Source organism: Taudactylus pleione, unplaced genomic scaffold (genome assembly GCF_031769625.1).
Source record: "Taudactylus pleione unplaced genomic scaffold, aTauple2 ptg000313l, whole genome shotgun sequence".
NCBI classification, from domain to species: Eukaryota; Metazoa; Chordata; class Amphibia; order Anura; family Myobatrachidae; genus Taudactylus; species Taudactylus pleione.
The window spans coordinates 6,296,141-6,320,835 of record NW_028284714.1 but is presented as its reverse complement, the minus strand read 5'-3'; the positions used below and the strand labels follow the sequence as shown (position 1 = coordinate 6,320,835).

Genomic DNA, 24,695 nt, shown 5'->3' with positions numbered 1-24,695 from the left:
TTTGCGACGAGACCCTGTGGTAGGGTCTCGCTGCCGCAAGCCCTGGAGTGATTTTGGCTCTATCAGAGCCAAAATCACTCCCACTGACATCACTAGTGATGTCAGTGGGGCCGGACCCAGACGGTAGGCGTTCCCATGGGAACGCCTCCGTCTGGCAGCCACGCCACCCAGCACGCCCACCAAAGGGGGCGTGCTGTCAATCAACATCGACAGCACGTCCCCTTTGGTGCGAGACCTGGAGCGACGGCTTCCCCATCGCTCCCTGGGTCTCGCACATGCGCACGACGGAGCTCCCTCCGTCATGCGAATGTGCACTAGGGCACCATCGACCCGCTTGCGAGTGCTCAGCGCTCGCGAGCAGGTCTGAATCAGGCCCAGAGTGTTTTTATTAGATAATGGGCCTGATTCAGAGATGGACGCTAATGCGATTTTCACGCAGATTGAGCGATTGTGCATGCGTATAAGCTGCACTGCACATGTGCAGCGATCGCACTGCGATAACGGACGCACATCTGAATACAATGTACAGTGATTGACAGGTAGTTAGCGTTTGGGGGTGGTGAAGGGGGGGTGGTCAGAAAAACGCAGAGGTGTCTGACCGGTGTTTTGTTACATGGGTGTGCATAAGACAGCTATAGCGAGCATCCATGATGATGGTCGCGATGGTCAAGACCATCGCGACCATCGGGCTTGCAACGAAACCCTGTGGTTGGGTCTCGCTGCCGCAAGCCTTGGAGTGATTTTGGCTCTATCAGAGCCAAAATCACTCCCACTGACATCACTAGTGATGTCAGTGGGGCCGGACCCAGACGGTAGGCGTTTCCATGGGAACGCCTCCGTCTGGCAGCCACGCCCCCGGCACGCCCACCAAAGGGGGCGTGCTGTCAATCAACAACGACAGCACGCCCCCTTTGGTGCGAGACCTGGAGCGACGGCTTCCCCGTCGCTCCCCGGGCCTCGCGCATGCGCACAACGGAGCTCCCTCTGTCGTGCGCATGCGCACTAGGGCACCATCGACCCGCTCGCGAGCGGGTCTGAATCAGGTCCAGAGTGTTTCTATTAGATAATGGGCCTGATTCAGAGATGGACGCTAAGGCGATTTTCACGCAGATTGAGCGATTGTGCATGCGTATAGCTGCACTGCACATGTGCAGCGATCGCACTGCGATAACGGACGCACATCTGAATACAATGTACAGTGATTGACAGGTAGTTAGCGTTTGGGGGTGGTGAAGGGGGGGTGGTCAGAAAAATGCAGAGGTGTCTGACCGGTGTTTTGTTACATGGGTGTGCATAAGACCCCTCAGCGTGAGAGGAGAGCTCCCGAGTTTGCGGCTGGTCAGACCTGCTGCAAGGGTAAGATGGCAGCCGATGTGTGGCTATGTTACCGATATTTACGCAGGTATGTGTCATTGCACGCAGGTAGGAAGGCAGCAGTGGGCGTCTTTATGCTCGGGTGATCTTTGCTAACATTAGCATATTCTCGCAGCTGTGTTGCATGCGAAATCGCATTTGCGATCACATCACCGTCCATCTCTGTCAGACTTTCATGAATATTAAATAGAACATTGTATATATCACAAGTGACATGAATATACAGAATGTTAAATGTAGAGTAAAACACATGCTAATATTTGGTGAATATAGAGCATAGTGATGTGAGCAACCTGAATGAAATGGAGAAGGGAAGAATGCAGTCCCTAATATCTGGGATATCAGCCAGCTCCTTGCAGCCTCGTCAGATGGGGCGATCCTACTTCGGAATTAGCACATTGAAGTAAATCAGAATCAAACAACAAGAGCAGCTTGTTACAGTACATTATCACCTGTTACAGGTCACCCTGGCTCCTTCCAGCTCCTTCCGTCAAGATGACTGTGGGGCATATGTATCAAAGCTTGATGTGAGATAAAATTGTGAAATATATATCATCAACCAATCAGCTCCAAACTATAATTTCTTAAACACAGCCTGCAAAATGTAAGTTAGAAGCTGATTGGTTGGTGATATATATCTCACAATTTAATCTTGCATCAAGCTTTGATACATATGCCCCTGTGTGTGAGACACAGACTGACAGCCAATCAGGGAGATGGAGCTGGACTGCTGCTATCCCCAACAGATCCCACTGTATGGTGCTCACCTACATGTCATCATAGAGCATTCAGCATCACCTTTCCCAGGCTGCAGCAGGAAATACATTTTGACCCAGGACAGGTTCAGGAACGCCGTTCCTGATTACATCATAGATAATGAGAGGTTCAAAAATTACGTTGCTGCTTATTCCTACTACAAAATAGCACTGTATCTCTAGGGCAGGGTGTACAAGACAGTATAAAACCAACACTTCCTTTGTTCCCACGTCCACTGCACAATTGGCATAAGACCTCTAGTTTTGTGAGAAAATACTCTGACCTGTCTCTCTCAGAAAAGTTCCATGACTTGGTGGGAGATGTATCAAACCTTTAAGAGGTATAAAATGGAGAGAGATAAAGCACCCATATATCCCACTGTACGGTGCTCATCGGTCACCATACATCAATTCAACACTACCCATCCCCCGCTGCAACAGGAAAAACATTTTGACCCAGGACAGGTTCAGGAACGATGTTCCTGATTACATCATAGATAATGAGCCGCTCAAAAATGGCGTTCCTGCTTATTCCTATTGAAAAATAGCACTGCATCTCTAGGGCAGGGTGTACAAGACAGTATAAAACCAACACTGGCTGTCATAAGGCTGAGAGTACAACTGAGGCTGAAGGCACAAGGTCACAGACAAAGCCAGGAACTAGAAGTGTTTTTCAATAGAACCAATAACAGTCTGGAACAGGGAAAATTCACAAAATGCAGCAGAAACCTCTTCTGTATCGGCAGGCAGTGTATAGACCTGGATGTTCCCGGGAATGGGATACAGGTGAACTTGTTCTCATAGAGATCACACGTAATTTAAATAACAACATATATAACAGAACAGGAATATAAGAAAACAGCACCACCTACTGCAATACCCTAGACCAGGGGTGGGAAACCTTTTTTCTGCCAAGGGCCATTTTGATATATATAACATTATTTGCAGTCCCAGTCCAGGCCTGCTCATTTTGATATTTTTCAATGTCCTCAACCCTGGCTGATAGTCCATTCTGGTTATTGCCTAGACCTAGACCTATATAATTCTCTACCCTGCATTTGGTAGCATTATTTTGTTAATAGTTATCCTATGTTATTTCATATATGAATGTACTAGTGAACTGTTAATCCCTGTATGACGCTCCAGACACCTTGTAGCACTATAAAAATAAAAGATAAAAATAATAATAATCTAACAACCGGGTGAGGTATGTTCATTCGACAGTTCTCATGTCGGCGTACATCAGGTCGGTGTGAGAATGTCCACATGCCCAGCAGGTTAACACGTAGTTTGTCTACATTCTTAGCATGTCGACAGTAATCATGTCAACAGTTATCATGTCTACATGGTAGAATGTTGACCTAACATCAATGGTGGCCTATCAGTAACTTATCTTGTCCTAACGGTAGCGGCATCTCCAGCGTCATCTTACGGGTCCCAGCAGCCATGTAACCAGCAAGACATCTATCCTAACCAAGGGCTGATTGGCCATTCTATTCAGCGGGATAAATCCCGGTGGGCCGATTGGTCTATGTGGCCGCTTGTGATCTGTGGCCCGCCCCCCCGAATCACGTCACTGTCCCTGTGTTTGCTTGACAGGCAGCCCGTCAGCTGCCTGTCACAGCTAGTAAAGTAGCCTCTCTCATGTGAAGAAGAGGCTTTCCATTTAAGTCTCCACCCACCCAGGGAGAGTGCTGCTTCATCATACGCCAAACAAGCACCACAGAGGAGCGGGTCCGTGGCCGCCGGTGGCAAGCCACGGAGGAGGAGGGGAGGGCCACCCTGCCTGCCAGCCCCGATTGTCTCCTTTCCACTCTGTACCCTCCACAGGCTGTGAAGTTAAACTGTAACTGCACAGCCTGGGGAGGGCACAGAGTGAAGAGGAAACAATCGGGGCTGGCTGCCTGGGAGACTCAGGGACCTGGCTAGTACAACTACTGTAGAGGGGAAGCCAGGAGAGGAGACAATCGGGGCTGGGGAGGAGGGGAGGTCTTTTTCAAAGTTCCTGCCCCTGCTGACTGTCAGCACATTGTTGGACAGCTGCCAGGTGCCGCTCTGACTAAGCCCTCCTCACCACTGCTCTCTGTTGTGTGACAAGGGAGGAGCCCTCAGTGCTGACTGAAAGGTGAGTGCCATTGGTAAGGAAGGAAGGGGGGGGTTGTGTGCTCTGTGAATGCATAATAAATAAGTCTGTGTCAGTAAGTGGTGTAAGTACTGTCTGTGTCAGTAAGTGGTGTCTGTGTCAGTAAGTGGTGTAAATAATGTCTGTCAGTAAGTGGTGTAAGTACTGTCTGTGTCAGTAAGTGGTGTAAGTATTGTCTGTGTCAGTAAGTGGTGTAAGTACTGTCTGTGTCAGTAAGTGATGTAAGTGGTGTCTGTGTCAGTAAGTGGTGTATGTGTCAGTAAGTGGTGTAAGTACTGTCTGTGTCAGTAAGGGGTGGACTTCAGTAATTGTGTCTGTGTCAGTAAGTGTCTTTATGTGTCAGAAAGTGATATCTGTCAGTAAGGGCCCTGTGTGGCTATGGGGGCCCTGTGTGTGCGGCTATGGGGGCCCTGAGTGTGTGCGTCTATGGGGGCCCTGTGTGTGTGCGGCTATGGGGGTCCTGTGTGTGTATGGCTATGGGGGCCCTGTGTGTGTGCGGCTATGGGGGCCCTGTGTGTGTGCGGCTATGGGGGCCCTGTGTGTGTACGGCTATGGGGGCCCTGTGTGTGTGCGGCTATGGGGGCCCTGTGTGTGTATGGCTATGGGGACCCTGTGTGTGTGCGGCTATTGGGGCCCTGTGTGTGGGTGGCTATGGGGACCCTGTGTGTGGGTGGCTATGGAGGCCCTGTGTGTGTATGGCTATGGGGACCCTGTGTGTGTGCGGCTATGGGGACCCTGTGTCTGTATGGCTATGGGGGCCCTGTGTGTGTGCGGCTATGGGGACCCTGTGTGTGTGCGGCTATGGGGGCCCTATGTGTGTGCGGCTATGGGGACCCTGTGTGTGGGTGGCTATGGAGGCCCTGTGTGTGTGTGCAGCTATGGGGGCCCTGTGTGTGCGGCTATGGAGGCCCTGTGTGTGTGCAGCTATGGGGCCCCTGTGTGTGTGAGGCTATGGGGGCCCTGTGTGTGTGCGGTTATGGGGGCCCTGTGTGCAGCTATGGGGGCCCTGTGTGTGTGTGTGTGTGCGGCTATGGGGGTCCTGTTTGTGTGTGCGGCTATGTGGGCCCTGTGTGTGTGCGTCTATAATGGCAGTGTGTTTGGGTGGCTATAATGACAGTGTCTGTATATAAAATTGCATGCAGTTGAGGGAGTGGGGCCCCAAAGTGATATCTTGCTCAGGGCCTGATGAGGTCTAAATCTGCCTCTGGTTGGGGGGCAGGGGGCTATTCTGTACTAGTCTGGGGGAGTGGGAGAATGATGATCTGTCTGTCTGAGAGGGGGGGTTATTTTGTACTAAGGGGACATGTTCTGTCTGAGGGGGAGGGGGCAATTTTGGGGATGTAGTTAATGTCCCGACAATCAGGATGCTGGCTGCCGAAATTCTGGCACCGAAATCCCAATCACCAACAGAAGACCGGGGCCGGAATCCCGACATGACTTGGGATGCCGATGCTGGAATCCCAATCTTAAGGACAGGGGGAGGGGAGGATCTGCTGTACTAGGGGGAGATGACCTGTCTGTGGGGATAATCTGCTGTACTAGGGGGAGATGATCTGTCTGTGGGGGTGTGATCTGCTGTCCTAGGGGGAGATGATCTGTCTGTGGGGGGGGGATCTGCTGCACTAGGGGGAGATGATCTGTCTGTGGGCGAGGGTGATATTGTTTGCTAAGGGATGATCTGTCTGTGGGGAGTGGGGATATTCTGTGCTAAGGCAACATGACGTGAGAGAAAGGGGGCTATTCTGCGCTAGGGCAGGAGGACGTCACTGGGGAGACGCAGGATAATGACGCTGGGGAGACGCAGATTGTACCAAATATATTTTATTAAGATAAAATTGTTTGATAAGAGAAACTTCCATTTTGTCCTGCCCCAAACCTTCTGTTACTATGTATTCTGGTTGAACCTCTGTTGCATGTTGATGACATTGGCTTTATTCCTACGCAAACAGGCGGCTTCCGGACCATGTGATCCCCCTGCATGAATAGTGAATACTGACTAAAGACACTGCCTGTCCAGGAAGGATCAATTTCCCCAGAGGTTCCCTGCTGCAGAGAAATCATATAGGTAAGAAAATGCACATTCACATGCTCGCTGTGCTTAGGACTGGGGGCGTGGCTATCTGCTCCTGGAGCGGTGGGCATGTCCTCAGCATGAGAAAATGGGGGGAGTGGCCTGCGGGCATTTTTCATTAAGACACACCCCTTGCAACTAGGCCCCACCCACTTTTCCGCCCGCTCCTACGGCACGCGCACATGGGGCCTCTTCCACAGTTTTTGCCAGGGCCCAGGGCTGCCATCAGAAATGGTGGGGCCCGGTACTGACAAATTAGGCAGGGCCCCCCTCCCCCGCGATATGGGCGGAGCTGTGGATGTGGGTGGAGCTACTTTGCGGGTGAGAGACAGGGAGGGCTGGACCTATTGGGGGCACAGATTAATCGTTCGTAAATTCTGTTATATTATTTGCTGTGCTGACATTTTTATTTGGATGTTTTTAATTTAATATATCTAAGCACAAGATGTATTGTGTGTAACTGTGTGTATATATATATATATATATATATTACATACACAAACAAACAGAGCCGTAACTAGACTTTTTGGTGCTGCGTAGCTATATTAAATTAAAAGCATGTAGGTGTCAGCACAGCAAGTAATATAACAGCACTTACCCACATTTACGTGTGTGATTTATATATATATATATATATATATATATATATACATACACACACACTGTATATATACTATATATATATATATATAAATACACACTATATATATATATATATATATATACTGTGTGTGTGTATATATATATATATACATATATATATATAGTATATATACAGTGTGTGTGTGTATATACATATATATATATATATATATAATCACACACATAAATGTGGGTAAGTGCTGTTATATATATATATATATATACAAACTTACCTGGACACTCTGCCATCTTCGTGACTCTGGGAGCTCAGAGGACAGCCAGCGCAGAGTGATGTGCGGTACCGCGTGTCACTGGTGGAATGCACCGGCAGCTGCTACAGAAGAGGAAGAGTCTCGGTGGTATTTAATACATGGAGCCGGTCGCAAGCCAATCACAACTCGCTGAACGGCAGCCAGCCAATCAGCAGCGGCCACTGCTGATTGGCTGGATGTTGTTCCACGAGCTGTGATTGGCTCGCGGAACTGCGGCCAATCAGCAGCGGCCGCTGCTGATTGGCTGGCTGCCGTTCCGCGAGCTGCTGTGATTGGCTTGTGGACGGCTCTATGTATTAAATGCCACCAAGTCTCTTTAGTTCTTTGGCTGCCCCCGGTGCATTCCAGCAGTGATGTGCGGTAGTGCACATCACTGCATTTCACACCACCGCTACCCGGGCCCCCTCTCTCTCCGGACCCGGGACTGGAGTCCCCGCAGTCCCCCCCTGATGGCGGCCCTGCCAGGGCCACTTTAATTTCCCAATCCATCCCTGATCCTAACCCTCACGCATAACCCTAAACCTCTCGCAGTCCTACACAAGCCCACCCAGCGGCACCTAACTGAAAACCTACGCATTCTGAGTATGTCGACATCTCACATGGCGGCATTTCATATGTCAACATTGTGAACATGTTGTAATTCCGAGGATGTCGACATGACACTTGTTTAAATGTTGAACCATGCCGACATTGTGGTGTCATCATTGTAAATGACGACCATGTGACCAGATCCCTAACAACCAGGCTCTGTAAAAATACAGAAAAGAGAGACAAGGGTAATTGAGAGTATAGGTGATTTGAAAAGTCTATTTTCTGCAAGCTAGGAGTCTGCGGTAAATTCCCTGGGTCAGATACCATTGGCATGTATATAGACAAATCAATACTGATGATAATCGATATGCATAGGTGTTCAGTGAATCATTTTAAATCTAAAGGGGGGTATCCACTAGACGATTTAGTTGAACGATAACGATCGTTTGATAGTTCAATAATTTGCAAATCGTTTGCAAAAGTGTCTAAAACGACCAGCAATGCGCGTGCCCGCTGGTCGTTTAGACATCTATCATCTTTCCAACATGCTGGTCATATCGTCAGGGTCAGCATGTTTCCAGATGATTGATGACCCTGCACTGAACGACTGCTCGTTCAGTGCAGGGTCATCACACGACTGACAAACGACTGAACGATTACAATGTCGTAATCGTGCAGTCGTTTTCAGATCTTGTAGTGGATACCCGCTTTAACAAAGCTGTTTTGAAATGTATCCATTGTAATTGTGCAAGTCTATATGCGCACATCCACTAGGCGATATTAATGTGCGATTGCACGATTACGATATCGTAATTGTGCAATCGCTCATAAATCATGCACAAATCGTATAATGTCGGAAACGACCAGCGATGCGCGCTCCCGCTGGTCATTTCCGCCATCAATCATCGCCCGAACATGCCGGTAAATCTGCCGATAACAACAGATTGGCCATGTTCAGGGATGAGGGAGGGTGCCTGCACTGAACGACATATTCTTCAGTGTAGGCACAGCAGGGGATGGGGAACAATGGTACGATTACGATGTCGTAATCGTACTGTCTTTCCCTAGTTGATTAGTGGATGTACACCTTAACAGTCCTACAGCTGTCCCACCTTTTCAACAGAGTGCAGATTTCCTTCTATCCGTCAGATCTAAATTGTAATGTTTGTTTTTTTTATTATCAATACGATTTAAATTGACGGACTGTTTGGTGTTTGCCCCACTTATATATTGAGGTGATTGTACAGACAGGCTAATTTGTTTTGAATCATTAACAGTATTATGTACATGTGGCCCACTTTAAGTACAAATCTAGCAGCTCACAGAGCGACAACAGCAATCACTGCCAAGTTTGTAAAACAGTAGCATGCAGGGAAAGAGGTATAATGCTAGGCGATGGATGGAATTCCTGTTTCTATGTTTCATAAGACACAGTGTATAACAGTGCTAGGCAACCTGACACACTTCTAGGCACCTTCTAAGCCGCACATAGGCCCTCATTCAGAGCCGCTCGTTAGCGGCAGTACGCTCGTTCCGAGCGATGTTTGCACATCTGCGCATGCGTACGGTTTTTAGTACGCATGCGCGAACCAGTCAGTGCGGCCGAAAATCGTTTGTACGCTATATAGCGAGTGCCTGCTATTTTGAGTGACAGAATGAGGCGTATGTGGGTGGTAACAGGGGAAGGTGCTTGAAAATGGGGAGTGGAGATCCGACCGCAGGCGTGCTTAAAGGTCAAAACGGGCGTTTTATGGGTGTGTATATTTAAAACAGCAGCGTCATTGTCCACGTCACTGGGTTATTTTATAGCCAGAACTGCACGCAAATTTGTGGTAGCAAACACCAACCACAAGAATAGCGAGCAGTTCATACGCTGGTCGATGTACTCGATTAATCAAATAAATAGCGGACATGACGTATGGTGTGAGCGGCCAGGGGGCGTTTTTATCAAATAAACGAGCGTATGTTTTGCTCGCTCGTTCAGACTTAGAGGTGTGAACAGACTGCAATGTGCGTACGGATCATTTGAATAGCCACCCCTTGTTTTTAAACGAACGACCGCAAATAGCGAACGGCTCTGAATGAGGGCCATTATCCTTAGTCCCAGTAATGGGTAAAACAATATGTTCAAAGAAAGAGACATCTACTTGTAGTAACAACTCAGTAAGCTGACCTCCTCAAGGGTTTCTACAGGAGTATTATTAAAAATAAAAGGTTCATTGGCCTATTCATCAACACTAAAATAAAGTTTTTAAGCACATTTTCCTTAAATAACGTTATTTTGGTATTCATGAACAGACTTAGCACAGGAGATATAACAGATATCTCCTTGCTAAGTTCCCCTGCGTTAATTTCCACACTCCCCATACGTTAGTACATTAGTATAGGTACATTAGTATGGGGATGTGGAAATTATGGTATTCATCAAATTCCGAAAATTATGAATTTTCTGAATTTGATGCAGTTACTATTCGCCACTGTGAGGTGGCGAACAGCAGAATCGACTTACCTGTATCCGCGTGTGCAGGTCCCCCGACGAGTCCCTCCGGCACTCTGCTCCGTCCTCAGGCTCCGGAGGCTGGTCGGACATGTGTGCTCCCCAGCAGAGCACAAGAAAGTTTAGAAAAAGAAAAAAATATATATATTTTTTTCAAATCTGTCATGTGGTCTGCTGGGAAACCACATGACAGACCAGCAGGACGGAGCCGGAGGCTGCTGCGCGGACAGGTACGTCGGGAGGGGGAGGTGAGCGGAGGGGGGTGGGGGGTACACAAACTTAACGCATCTGTAGGCAGTGCTGCGCATGCGCTGTTTTACAGATGTTACAGCGCATGCTCAGCACTGTTTCCAGACGCGATAAGGTAGTGTAGGCAGGGAAAAGTATCTATTTCCGAAAAGCTGTCATCGCAAAAATGACAGCTTTTCAGAATAGATACTTATGGAGAGGTGGAATGATGAATTCCACCTATAATTAGCTAGAACTCCATGAGAGTTCTAGCTAATTATCTCCAGAGAATTTTTAGGTTTAATGAATAGGCCCCTAAGTCTGCCTACAAACAAAGGGCATGTGACAGAATATTTATTTATTTATTACCAGTTATATATATAGCACACAGATATTCTGCAGCGCTTTACGGAGAATATTTGGCCATTCACATCCGTCTGTGCCCCAGTGGAGCTTACAATCTATATTCCCTACCACTTGCACACACACATACACACTAGGGATAATTTTGTAGGGAGCCAATTAACCTACCAGTATATTTTTGGAATGTGGGAGGAAACCAGAGCACCCAGAGGAAACCCACGCAAGCACAGGGAGAAAATAAAAACTCCACGCAGGTAGTGCCGTAGTGGGTCTCGAACCCACAACCTCAGTGCTGTGAGGCAGTAATGTTAACCATTACACCGTCTGTGCTGCCCTTATATACACAATTCATCAACTGAACATTATTAATGCAATTGGTCTAGATGCAGGGGTGTTAGGATGGGGGTGTGGGGTGGTGGCAGAGTACATGTGCCCAGGTCTGTATTGGGGCACTGACCTGCCATGGAGGAGTAACTTCCTGGAGCAGGAGGCAACATGCTGTGATTACATTATTCACTGGCCTCTTTTTCAATGTGTGTATAAATATAAATAAGTGAGATTAGTAAGATGGTAATGCGGGACGGTGTGTATTAGTGCAGTATGTGTAATAACTCAGGAGAGACAATGTAGGTGGTAATGCGGGAAGGTGTGTATTAGTGCAGTGTGTATAACAACTCAGGAGAGACAATGTAGGTGGTAATGCGGGAAGGTGTGTATTAGTGCAGCGTGTATAACAACTCAGGAGAGACAATGTAGATGGTAATGCGGGAAGGTGTGTATTAGTGCAGCGTGTATAACAACTCAGGAGAGACAATGTAGATGGTAATGCAGGAAGGTGTGTATTAGTGCAGCGTGTATAACAACTCAGGAGAGACAATGTAGGTGGTAATGCGGGAAGGTGTGTATTAGTGCAGCGTGTATAACAACTCAGGAGAGACAATGTAAGTGGTAATGCGGGAAGGTGTGTATTAGTGCAGCGTGTATAACAACTCAGGAGAGACAATGTAGATGGTAATGCGGGAAGGTGTGTATTAGTGCAGCGTGTATAACAACTCAGGAGAGACAATGTAGATGGTAATGCGGGAAGGTGTGTATTAGTGCAGCGTGTATAATAACTCAGGAGAGACAATGTAGATGGTAATGCGGGAAGGTGTGTATTAGTGCAGCGTGTATAATAAGTCAGGAGAGACAATGTACATGGTAATGCGGGAAGGTGTGTATTAGTGCAGTGTGTATAATAACTGAGGAGAGACAATGTAGATGGTAATGCGGGAAGGTGTGTATTAGTGCAGTGTGTATAATAACTGAGGAGAGACAATGTAGATGGTAATGCGGGAAGGTGTGTGTTAGTGCAGCGTGTATAACAACTCAGGAGAGACAATGTAGATGGTAATGCGGGAAGGTGTGTATTAGTGCAGCGTGTATAACAACTCAGGAGAGACAATGTAGGTGGTAATGCGGGAAGGTGTGTATTAGTGCAGTGTGTATAACAACTCAGGAGAGACAATGTAGGTGGTAATGCGGGAAGGTGTGTATTAGTGCAGCGTGTATAACAACTCAGGAGAGACAATGTAGATGGTAATGCGGGAAGGTGTGTATTAGTGCAGCGTGTATAACAACTCAGGAGAGACAATGTAGATGGTAATGCGGGAAGGTGTGTATTAGTGCAGCGTGTATAACAACTCAGGAGAGACAATGTAGATGGTAATGCGGGAAGGTGTGTATTAGTGCAGCGTGTATAACAACTCAGGAGAGACAATGTAGATGGTAATGCGGGAAGGTGTGTATTAGTGCAGCGTGTATAATAACTCAGGAGAGACAATGTAGATGGTAATGCGGGAAGGTGTGTATTAGTGCAGCGTGTATAACAACTCAGGAGAGACAATGTAGATGGTAATGCGGGAAGGTGTGTATTAGTGCAGCGTGTATAATAACTCAGGAGAGACAATGTAGATGGTAATGCGGGAAGGTGTGTATTAGTGCAGTGTGTATAACAACTCGGGAGAGACAATGTAGATGGTAATGCGGGAAGGTGTGTATTAGTGCAGCGTGTATAATAAGTCAGGAGAGACAATGTACATGGTAATGCGGGAAGGTGTGTATTAGTGCAGTATGTGTAATAACTCAGGAGAGACAATGTAGGTGGTAATGCGGGAAGGTGTGTATTAGTGCAGTGTGTATAACAACTCAGGAGAGACAATGTAGGTGGTAATGCGGGAAGGTGTGTATTAGTGCAGCGTGTATAACAACTCAGGAGAGACAATGTAGATGGTAATGCGGGAAGGTGTGTATTAGTGCAGCGTGTATAACAACTCAGGAGAGACAATGTAGATGGTAATGCAGGAAGGTGTGTATTAGTGCAGCGTGTATAACAACTCAGGAGAGACAATGTAGATGGTAATGCGGGAAGGTGTGTATTAGTGCAGCGTGTATAACAACTCAGGAGAGACAATGTAGGTGGTAATGCGGGAAGGTGTGTATTAGTGCAGCGTGTATAACAACTCAGGAGAGACAATGTAGATGGTAATGCGGGAAGGTGTGTATTAGTGCAGCGTGTATAACAACTCAGGAGAGACAATGTAGATGGTAATGCGGGAAGGTGTGTATTAGTGCAGCGTGTATAATAACTCAGGAGAGACAATGTAGATGGTAATGCGGGAAGGTGTGTATTAGTGCAGCGTGTATAATAAGTCAGGAGAGACAATGTACATGGTAATGCGGGAAGGTGTGTATTAGTGCAGTGTGTATAATAACTGAGGAGAGACAATGTAGATGGTAATGCGGGAAGGTGTGTATTAGTGCAGTGTGTATAATAACTGAGGAGAGACAATGTAGATGGTAATGCGGGAAGGTGTGTGTTAGTGCAGCGTGTATAACAACTCAGGAGAGACAATGTAGATGGTAATGCGGGAAGGTGTGTATTAGTGCAGCGTGTATAACAACTCAGGAGAGACAATGTAGGTGGTAATGCGGGAAGGTGTGTATTAGTGCAGTGTGTATAACAACTCAGGAGAGACAATGTAGGTGGTAATGCGGGAAGGTGTGTATTAGTGCAGCGTGTATAACAACTCAGGAGAGACAATGTAGATGGTAATGCGGGAAGGTGTGTATTAGTGCAGCGTGTATAACAACTCAGGAGAGACAATGTAGATGGTAATGCGGGAAGGTGTGTATTAGTGCAGCGTGTATAACAACTCAGGAGAGACAATGTAGATGGTAATGCGGGAAGGTGTGTATTAGTGCAGCGTGTATAACAACTCAGGAGAGACAATGTAGATGGTAATGCGGGAAGGTGTGTATTAGTGCAGCGTGTATAATAACTCAGGAGAGACAATGTAGATGGTAATGCGGGAAGGTGTGTATTAGTGCAGCGTGTATAACAACTCAGGAGAGACAATGTAGATGGTAATGCGGGAAGGTGTGTATTAGTGCAGCGTGTATAATAAGTCAGGAGAGACAATGTACATGGTAATGCGGGAAGGTGTGTATTAGTGCAGCGTGTATAATAAGTCAGGAGAGACAATGTACATGGTAATGCGGGAAGATGTGTATTAGTGCAGTGTGTATAATAACTGAGGAGAGACAATGTAGATGGTAATGCGGGAAGGTGTGTATTAGTGCAGCGTGTATAACAACTCAGGAGAGACAATGTAGGTGGTAATGCGGGAAGGTGTGTATTAGTGCAGCGTGTATAACAACTCAGGAGAGACAATGTAGATGGTAATGCGGGAAGGTGTGTATTAGTGCAGCGTGTATAACAACTCAGGAGAGACAATGTAGATGGTAATGCGGGAAGGTGTGTATTAGTGCAGCGTGTATAATAAGTCAGGAGAGACAATGTACATGGTAATGCGGGAAGGTGTGTATTAGTGCAGCGTGTATAATAAGTCAGGAGAGACAATGTACATGGTAATGCGGGAAGATGTGTATTAGTGCAGTGTGTATAATAACTGAGGAGAGACAATGTAGATGGTAATGCGGGAAGGTGTGTATTAGTGCAGTGTGTATAATAACTGAGGAGAGACAATGTAGATGGTAATGCGGGAAGGTGTGTGTTAGTGCAGCGTGTATAACAACTCAGGAGAGACAATGTAGATGGTAATGCGGGAAGGTGTGTATTAGTGCAGCGTGTATAACAACTCAGGAGAGACAATGTAGGTGGTAATGCGGGAAGGTGTGTATTAGTGCAGTGTGTATAACAACTCAGGAGAGACAATGTAGGTGGTAATGCGGGAAGGTGTGTATTAGTGCAGCGTGTATAACAACTCAGGAGAGACAATGTAGGTGGTAATGCGGGAAGGTGTGTATTAGTGCAGCGTGTATAACAACTCAGGAGAGACAATGTAGGTGGTAATGCGGTAAGGTGTGTATTAGTGCAGCGTGTATAACAACTCAGGAGAGACAATGTAGGTGGTAATGCGGGAAGGTGTGCATTAGTGCAGCGTGTATAACAACTCAGGAGAGACAATGTAGGTGGTAATGCGGGAAGGTGTGTATTAGTGCAGCGTGTATAACAACTCAGGAGAGACAATGTAGGTGGTAATGCGGGAAGGTGTGTATTAGTGCAGCGTGTATAACAACTCAGGAGAGACAATGTAGGTGGTAATGCGGGAAGGTGTGTATTAGTGCAGCGTGTATAATAAGTCAGGAGAGACAATGTACATGGTAATGCGGGAAGGTGTGTATTAGTGCAGCGTGTATAATAAGTCAGGAGAGACAATGTACATGGTAATGCGGGAAGATGTGTATTAGTGCAGTGTGTATAATAACTGAGGAGAGACAATGTAGATGGTAATGCGGGAAGGTGTGTATTAGTGCAGCGTGTATAACAACAGGAGAGACAATGTAGATGATAATGCTGGAAGGTGTGTATTAGTGCAGCGTGTATAACAACTCAGGAGAGACAATGTAGATGATAATGCTGGAAGGTGTGTATTAGTGCAGCGTGTATAACAACTCAGGAGAGACAATGTATTTTATGTTGGGTATTTTTTTTATATGTTTTTATATGAAGCATTGTAATGAATAATGGAAGGTATAGTCCTGGGTTATTGTATTTGAAGCCAGAATTAGAATTGTTCTCAAGCAGCTGTTATCAGTGTTATATATCAGTACACATAGAAATCATTTGCTCTTCCATTTTTGCAAGCCATAGAAGAGGATGCTGGAGGGCAAGAAAGTAAAAGCAGGCAAGGAAACATAGGGACAGCTGGTACCAGTAGACTGTAAGAACACTTTATTCTTTTAAATACACAAACTTAAGAAGAACTGCAGTAGAGATTTATTATTATTATTATTATTATTATTATTATTATTATTATTATCATTTATTTATATGGTGCAACAAGTGTTCTGCAGCGCCTTACACAGGGCATGATTCAGACGCAGACGCTATTTGCGTCCGCTCGCTGGCTAAAAGGGGCCAGCTATTTTATCATGTGCTCGCACTGCGTCGCGTAAAGCCGCCCACTAAGTAATAGCGAGCGGCCACACTATGCGCTCGCACCTGTATAAAGACTCCCCTTTACTACTCGCAACACACGTCATCTCCGGCAGTTGAAGGATTAATCGGGAACATCGAGAGCAATCGGAGCTGCTCGCAGCGCTTGTGGTAGCCTTTTCCCACCACAACATTGCGAGCAGTTCAGGCTAAAATACAACCCAGTCACGTGTGTAATGACGCTACTTTGCTAATTATGGACACCCATTAAACTCCGTTCTGAAGGTCGGGCACGTCTGCGTTCGCACATCCACACCCCTGTTTACAAGCACCTTCCCCTGTCACCACCCACAAACGGCACTATCTGTCATTCAAACTAGCGGCCCAACGGCGGGCTACGGGTGAGCACTTTCCCATCGCAATGATTGGTTCGCGCACGCGTATTGTGAATCATACGCATGCGCAGATTGCGAAAAATCGCTCGATGCCAGCGAGCGCAGCATATCGTCCGGGTCTGAATCAGGCCCGCAGTACATAAACAAATAGGTGACCAGTGACTTATAGTACAATACAATACAATACAATGCAATATAGGACATGGATAATATACATTGCTATATTAGCAACCATGACACCCACATAAGCAGCAGAGCATAAGCCACCAAGTGTTAGGTGCCCTAGTGGGGAGTAAGAAGTAGATGAAAGTAAAATAGGAAGAAGCACAAGAGGGTAGAGGGATATATAATCTCTTCCCCCTCAACAATGGAAGTGGTTCTTTATGAATACATGAATGACACTCTGAAAAGTGGCAATGTGTGCAGTTATTCACCAGCACCTCTATTCTGCAGTGATTACAAACAGATACATAAGGTGAAATATAGTAGCCTGAGAGACAGGGGCTGGCTGGGCAGGGTGCCGTGTGCCCCCTGGCACAGTACACTTTTGCTTCAGTGAGGGCTGCAGTCACACACTGCACATGCACAACTGACGGCCGGGTGACAGGCAGAAAGTGTTATGCAGTCGCTCCGACTATAGCACCATCAGAGAGGCTGGGCAAGGGATGGACATCGACAGTCGATGTTTGCCGACCATCTATGTTTTTCTTGTGATCTTAGTGTTTTTGCCATTGGATGGCGGCATTCCGAAGTTTGCTGTCATCGAATGGTAATGATTCGATGTTGTTGTGATGGTTACTTGTTTGTTTTTGTTTAATGCTGAGAGCTGCGCTCTCCCTGACTGCAGCTCTCAGCATCGGGCATCTTGTCCCAGAAGCCGCTCCAGGGCCCGTAGCCTATCCCACCACGCAGTGGAGTCACAAGGAGGGTGCGGCCCGCACCTGGGTGTTACCCGACGAAGGATGACACCAAGGTGCAGACTCCCCTTCAGTGACAGGAGCCGAGTGCTGCACTGTAGCACTGAGTGCAGCACTCATCTTCTGACATTGTAAGGGAACCGGCACTGCCAAAAGGCACCTTCTGCACCCCCCCACAGTAACAAGAACTGGACCACCGGGGTTTGGGCCGCAAGGCCAAGCCCCCGTCCCACAAGGCCACACCCTATTCTCATGAGGACACGCCCTGCCTCACAAGGCCACGCCCCTTTTTGGTGGCGCGCAACGGAGCCATGCGCACAGCATCCCTCCCCGCACCAGGTGACACCACAGGGAGGGACGTCACTGCCACCACGTCTTGCCCCCAGTCCCGTTCCCTGTCAGCCGCGCTATAGGACTATTGCGCATGCATAAGCAGGGTCTTTTGCGCATTCACAAATCAAATAAATAGTATTTTTCATTGAATACTGTTGATGCGATGGTTACTTACCATTGCATCGAATGTTTTGATGGTGGAAGCCCAGCCTTCATTTGATGGTGGGCTTCTGATGTCCTTCCTAGGCTGGGCAGCATTCTGCCTGTTACCAGGCTGTCTTCACATCCATGCAGCTTGCGGTTGCATGCACATTGACTGAGCACTCCTTCTGAGTCTGCTTCGCTGCAGGAGCTGTGCAGTGTGCACTGGTACCTTCCTGTCTGAGTCTGTCCCTCCCCTCGGGCCCTCCCTGCTCGAGACCCCTGAGTCTCCACCCCTGATATCCTCTCTACCCTGTCTGTAACTACTCTGTCTAAATCTGACTCTTCACTCTACTCCTGAATCTATTCCTTCCTGTCACTGGTCAAGACCATGCCCCCTCCTCTACCCTCTCTGACTGTTCTAAGCTCCTTCTTGTCCCCGGCTAAAGATCCCGCCCCCTCACCAGGGGGTCCTGCCGCCCCTCCTACCCTGTCTGACTATTTTAATCTACCTCCTCTTGTCCCTGCTGAAGACCCTGCCCCCTCACCCCGAGTCTCCGCCCCTTCTCTAGTCTATCCTGTCTGTTATCTTTTCTTGTACCCTGGAGCTCCGCAGGGACCAGACATATCCTTCTTCCAAACAGGTAAGTGCCAGTGGAGATGTGAAAATGTTTAAATTATATTTGAAGGGGGGGGATTGGTGGAATACTTATGCAATGGGGAGGAGTGTAGTTGGTTTTTTTGGGGGGAGGGGGGTTTAATACTGTCTGTGCTGTGGGTGGTGTAATAATGTCTGTGCTGGGGGTGGTGTAATAATGTGTGTGTATGAGGGGTATATTCATAATATCTGTGTTATATGTGGGTCATTGATGGTCTCTGCATTGTCTGACGATTTCTGCAATGCTCCCTGATATGGTGGTCACTGCAAAACTTTCTGCATTATATGGCACATTACGGCGACGATCCCTGATTTGGCGATCATTGCGAACCTCTCTGCATTAACTGTCAGTCTCTATGACACTCCCTGTTCTTGGTGGTCATTGCAAACTGCATTTTCCAGCGGTTACTGCAATGTTGTATTCATTTATGGTGGTCACTGCAAACCTCCCTGCATTATATGGCAGTCACTGCGATGCTCTCTGTCTGGCAATCACTGCAAACCTCTCTGCATTATCTGAGAGTCTCTGCAACGCTCCCTGATCTGGTGGTCACTGCAAACCTCTCTGCATTATCCAGCGGTCACTGCAATGTTCCCTGCATTATATGGTGGTTACTGCAAACCTCTGCATTATATGGCAGTCACTGTAATGCTCCCTAATCTGGTTGTCACTGCAAACCTCTCTGCATTATCTGGCAGTCACTGCGATGTTCCCTGCATTATATGGTGGTCACTGCAAACCTCTTCTGCATTATCTGGCAGTCACTGCGATGTTTGCTACATTATTTGGTGCTCACTGCGATATTCCCTGTGTTATGGTGGTCACTGCAATGCTCTCTGTATTATATGGAGCCCACTGCGATGCTCTCTGTATTATATGGCAGTCACTGCAATACTCTCTGAATTATATGGAGATCACTGCGACACTCTGCATTATGTGTTGGTCACTGAGATGCTCTCTGTATTATATGGCAGTGACTGCGATGTTTTCTGTGTTATATGGCAGTCACTGCGATGCTCTCTGCAGTTTCAGGCTGTCACTGTTATGTTCTCTGCATTATACACTGGTCACGATGAAGTTCTCTGCATTATATGGCGGTCACTGCAATGCTCTCTGCATTATCTTGTGGATATTGTAATGGTCTATGAATTATATGGCATTAACCGTAATATTCTCTGCATTATCTGGCTGTCACTGTGATGTTCTCTGCATTATATGGTGATCACCGTAATATTCTCTGCATTATATGGCTGTCACTGTAATGTTCCTTGCTTTATATGGCGGCCGCTGTAATATTCTCTGCATTACAACAGTGGTCACTGTAACGCTCTTTGTATATTATATACCAGTTACTGGCCACTGTTTGAATCATCTAAAGTCTCTCCTGCTTTATGCTAGAAAAATAAATATGTTAGGTGAAATTAAAGAAGAATTCTGAAGGACTGGGGGCTTCATTCAGAGGCGGCCGTAACGTCTACGACCGCACGGCCGCCTCGATGTTTGTCCAGTGCGCATGCGCACGAGGGAGCCGGCTCCTTCGTGCGCATGCGTGAGACCCGCTACGACCGACAGCGCCGGTCGTAGCGGGTCTCTTTCCAAAGGGGGCGAGCTGTCGATGTTGATTGACAGCTCGCCCCGTTTGGAAGGCGGGCCGGGGGGGTGGCAGCCCAAACGGAGGCGTTCCCATGGGCTCTCCCGGGCTTACGACAAGTGAGACCCTACCCTAGGGTCTCGTCGTAAGCCCCGATGGTCGCGATGGTCTATGACCATCGTGACCATCACCCTAGTGGTCGTTAGAGCTGTGGGTGTAAACCCACAGCCTAACGACCGAAACAGAGGCGGCCGGTCAGGATGCAAGCGGCCGCCCAGTTTCTGAGCGACCACTTGCATCCTCCGACCGCCTCTGAATGAGGGCCTGGGTCCCCAGGGTAAAAAAATGTGTCGGTACGGCTATGTGTGTGTGACAGTGCTACTAGACAAAGGCTATAGCTCTGTTAAAGAGCCAGACCCAATCCCAGGATCTTAGGTAGGCTGCTTATATTTACAATTTTTTGCTAAACTAAATTAAGTCAGCGAATGAAAAAAAAAAACTTTCACTGCTGCTGCCATTGTTACATGTGCTGAACTCTTGCTTGACTGTGGCCTATAAGTTCTCACATGACGTTTTTAAGTAATTGATATTTGCCGTTCCATTGCCTTTGAACTTATAAATGAAAACAGTACATGTGCTGCAGCTTTATAGCCTCTGAGCATAATGCAGATATTCTAACTGGGCTGTTTGCTTTATTGTTCACTGACAAATATTAGAATACATTATTATTATGCCACATTTGTAATGTTTTTATTTATTTTTTACTTATAGGATGGGGATTTATTAACCATACTTCTTATAAATTATCATAATCACGGGAATGGTCCTGTATACTAGTCACTGCAATAGCCCCTATATTATATACCTGTTACTAAAATTGTGCCTGTATTATATATTGGTCACTAGAATGGTCCATGCATTATATATCAGTCACTAAAATGGTCTCTGCATTCTATACCAGTCAATAGTCTGTCCCCTATATTGCATATCAGTGACTAGAACGGTCCCTGCATTCTATATTGGTCACTAGAATTGTCCCTGCATTGTATATTACAGTGTTCTCCCCAGAAATTTTTTCCAGCCGGGTGGCATCAAAAAGTAGCTGGGTGGAGGCCAGGCCCGACAGGTCTCAGGCAGCTCCCCCACTACTCTCAGTCAAAAGTGCCCATTATGCAGTGCCCCCTGTAGTTTTCCCCTTTATGCATTGTCCCCTGTAGTTTACCTTTGCCCTTATGCAGTGCCCCAGGCTGAAGTAGTGCCCTTCTGTAGTGCCCCCAGACTGGTCCCTTATGTACTGCGCCCAGGCTTAAATAGTGCCCCCAGACTGGCCCCTTATGCAGTACCCCCAGGCTTAAATAGTGTCCCTTATACAGTGCCCCCAGGCTGGCCCCTTATGCAGTGCCCCCAGTAGCAGCCCCCTATTCATTGTCCCCAGTAGCAGCCCCCCTATACAGTGCCCCCATTAGCAGCCCCCTATACAGTGCCCCCATTAGCAGCCCCCTATACAGTGCCCCCAGAAGCAGCCCCCCTATACAGTGCTCCCAATAGCAGCCCCCTATACAGTGCCCTCATTAGCAGCCCCCTATACAGTGCCCCCATTAGCAGCCCCCTATACAGTGCCCCCAGTAGCAACCCCCTTTATACAGTAACGCATACTCACAAAAGAAAAAAAATAGACAACTTACCTGGTGGATAAACCGGGCCACTTACTTTTGTCTGCCCCCCAGGTTAAAAGTTGCCAGCCAGCGCCTGCTGCGAGATGCAGGCATTGGCGAGATCCCGGCGATTCTGCCCATTGTTTTTAAAGCGGCATTTGGTTAAAAGGCATTATTGAATTACTAATTCTATCAGATGTATATGGGCTACTTAATACCTTTAATTCAGTCTCATGATATAGAAAATTTGCAACATTAGTAATAAGACTGAAAAACAGTCAAAATTCCCTCTTATAAGTAAAGTTACACTGTATTATAGATGAAGTCAATATGAATGAATTACCTGTATCAGGTCTTTAGTTTGTTTCTTGTTTCCCTTCTACACTACAGACAGATATATCTAAGTGAATAACTATGTATTTTTATATGCTGTATTGACACTGTAATTGCTTTGATTTATTATTACTAATATAGGCCACAAATGTGTAGAATCTTTTACACCAACTATTATCAGGCAACCATATTACAGTTTAGAAAGCAGCAGTGACCAGCAATAGTCTATCATTGGAACACCACTGCTCTACTATTATCTTCTATGGGAGCTTGTCCCCTACCGTTACCTGAACAAGCCTACCCCAGTTCCAGTCCTTGTTTCACAGGATTTGCTCTGTGACAGTAAAAAAAAGACAATAATAATAATAATAATAATAATAATAATAATACTATTAAGCTGCCCATCCACTAGGCGATTAAACCTAGCGATTGAGTGATAAAGACCGTCGTTATCGCTCCATCGCTTGGTAATCGCCCACAAAACGACCGGCGATGCGCGCGCCCGCTGGTCGTTTTTAACATCAATCATCGCCCGAATATGACGGCCAACCTGACAACCGCTGTCAGGTTGCCATGTTCGGGGATGATTGATCTGCATACACTGAACGTCTGAACGTTCAGTGTATGCACTTCACCCCGCGGGAGACGACGGCGTCGTAATCGTGCCGTCGTCCCGGCATCTAGTAGTGGATGGGCAGCATTAGTGGGATTGTCCAGTACTCAGTCAATCCTGAGCCTGTTTTCATTCTGGGGAAGACCTGGGGACTCCCGACCATACTAATTTTGTGCTAGGGGAGTTGTTTTTTTGGGGGACTTTTTATTTATTTTTTAATTTGGACTGTATCAGATCAAGAAATAAGAAAATAAGATGTTTTTGTTTTTTTTTAAAGAAAGGCTAAACGAGAGTTTAGCAAATCCTGATTCTTGTCCTGAAATACACCTATTTAAAACATATTGTTCGTAGGTTCTTGTCTATTATACTGGGACCACTGATGTCTATACTAACCCTTAGAGTCAGTTTTCTCTATTTTTATTTGCAGTGCTTACTGCAATATTGTGGAATTTTTTGCTATTCGCAAATTTAAAGCCAAGAAAAAGGCAGAATTTCTGGGGGTTTTAATTAATCTTATTGTATTATCACTGTTTGTTTTATTATTATAATTCTAGTACTTCTCTATCCCTATACTCACATGTTTATACAGATATTCTTATTTACCTGTATATGTTTGTAAAACTATGTGTCATGTGTCTTCTTCAGTCCTATGTTTGCTGCTACTGTTATAAGGGATTTACACAAATCCTCTGCATTTGTACTGAAGACTAGGTGTACAGTATAAATTCAGAAGCGCAGCTGCCCCTGGTCAATCAATCCTCTTAATCGGAACGTTGCAGACTTTTTACTATCAAAGAGAAGAATCAATCTTCATTTCTTCAGGAAGTCACACAACCAGCAGAGAAACATACTGTGACATTAGAGGAGAATTGCTACTAGCATGACCTCAACAAACACAGGATTGTGGTAGCAGACAGCAGGCAAGAGACGCTGCAAAGTGGGTCATGTACTTTGTGACTATAGGACTTAATATCTCCTGTGTCCTTGATGAGACAGCAGGGATTCTCCGAAGGAAACAACATTATCATGCTAGAGTTAAATATTTAATTTATTCAAGATTTTTATGTAAATGTCTATGCATGTTATCTATTTCTATATATATCCCACATATGTCTAAATCTGTCATTCTCAATGAGCACTATGCCAATTTTACTCTTCACATTTTAATTCAAATATTATAAAGGTGTTTGTTTTATAATTATTGGCTTTAAATCATATTATATAGATTGTAAGCTTGCGAGCAGGGCCTTCCTACCTATATATTTGTTTGTTATTACCCAGTTTTGTTCTGTTAATGTTCCAATTGTAAAGCGCAACGGAATATGCTGCGCTATATAAGAAACTGTTAATAAATAAAATAAATAAATATACTACTTACTGAAGAACTTAAACATTAAGGAGCTTCTAAAAACTTTACAAATATATGTACAGTATGTAACATTTCCCATATCTGGATAGAACGAGCTATTTGACAGTGCAGTTATTTGAATACAATAAGTAATTCTTTTATATACAGAAACCTGCATTTTGGATTTAGTGATCCTTTACACTTGAACTGACCATTAAAGATACCACAAGGTTCTCCGGCCGCTACAGTAGGGTTGATGGAAGCAACGCAACAGGGGTTTTTTTATTGCCATTTGTTATCTCAAAAACAATTATAAGAGCCTGTTAATTATAAAGATGCAGTTGTGACCCACCAGCACCGTGCTGCTTCCACTTGAACTGTTGTTGGAAATCTC

The 24,695-nt window shown here is 46.1% G+C and overlaps 1 protein-coding gene across 5 annotated transcripts in view; it reads right to left on the bottom strand.

Annotated features, from left to right (window-relative positions):
- Positions 1-24,695, bottom strand: part of NRXN2 (neurexin 2) — an 899,334-nt gene that overhangs the window by 728,304 nt on the left and 146,335 nt on the right. For 4 of the 5 annotated variants that reach the window (XM_088442541.1, XM_088442544.1, XM_088442543.1 and 1 more), the window contains exon 1: positions 7,219-7,304. The exons of the other annotated variant lie outside the window; for it this stretch is intronic. The gene's annotated coding sequence lies outside the window, so the exon portion shown is untranslated. Of the gene's footprint in view, positions 1-7,218; positions 7,305-24,695 lie in introns of those variants that run through there. 5 annotated transcript variants of the gene reach the window in all.